Below are 969 nucleotides of genomic sequence, written 5' to 3' on the forward strand. Positions count from 1 at the left end.
ATGGAATAAAAATTTAAATCTTTCGGAGTTTACGCTGTGGTCCTGTGGATCTGCGTCTTGCTTAACAGTGTTTGGACGGAACAGATCCGGGGACTTCCCCACCTCCAGCCTCGGACCACCTCTAACAACTTCATTAGGCACAATCTCTTCTCCGGGACCATCTTCTTGAGCGTTCCCTGTTACGGGACCAGCTAAACACCGTTTGTGTGTGTGTGTGTGTGTGCTTAGCTCCAAATCTTCAACCAACCATGAGCTCTCAGATCCGTCAGAATTATTCCGCTGAAGCAGAGGTCAGCGTCAATCGTCTGGTTAATCTGCATCTGCGGGCCTCTTACACCTACTCTCTTTAGGATTCTATTTTGATCACGATGATGTGGCTTTGGAAGGTGTGGGACACTTCTTCTGTGAGTTGGCGGAGAAGCGCGAGGGTGCTGAGCATCTCTTGAAACCACAAAACCAGCGTGGTGGTCGTGCACTCTTCCAGGACGTGCAGAAGCCCTCCCAAGATGAGTGGGGAAGAACCCTGGACTCCATGGAAGCCGCCCTGGCCCTGGAGAAGAACCTGAACCACTCTCTTCAGGATCTGCACACTGTGGATGCTACCCACACAGAACCCCCCACCTCTGTGACTTTCTGAAGAATCATTTCCTTGATGAGGAGGTAAAAACTATCAAGAAGATGGGCGACCACTTGACCAACCTCCATAGGATGGCCAGTCTCCAGGCAGGGCTGAGTGAATACCTCTTCGAGAGGCTCACTCTCAAGCACGACTAGGAAGAGCCTGTGGAGCCCCAAAACCTGTGAAGGGCTTTCAGCATTCCCCTGCTTTCCTCAGACCTTCTACCTGAACCTTGCTCTCCAGTCACAGAGGCAGCATAGTCAACGCCATGGAGCCCCTCTTCTCCCAAGTCATGGACCAAATGAAAACAATACAGCTTTCTTTTACAGCAAAAAAAAAAAAAAAAAAAA

General features: G+C 50.1%; 1 pseudogene; it reads left to right on the plus strand.

Moving 5' to 3' along the window:
* Positions 1–774, plus strand: part of LOC102828584 — an 83,780-nt pseudogene extending 83,006 nt beyond the window's left edge.
* Positions 775–969: the final 195 nt, after the last annotated feature.

This window comes from Chrysochloris asiatica, unplaced genomic scaffold, assembly GCF_000296735.1.
Source record: "Chrysochloris asiatica unplaced genomic scaffold, ChrAsi1.0 scaffold00173, whole genome shotgun sequence".
NCBI classification, from domain to species: Eukaryota; Metazoa; Chordata; class Mammalia; order Afrosoricida; family Chrysochloridae; genus Chrysochloris; species Chrysochloris asiatica.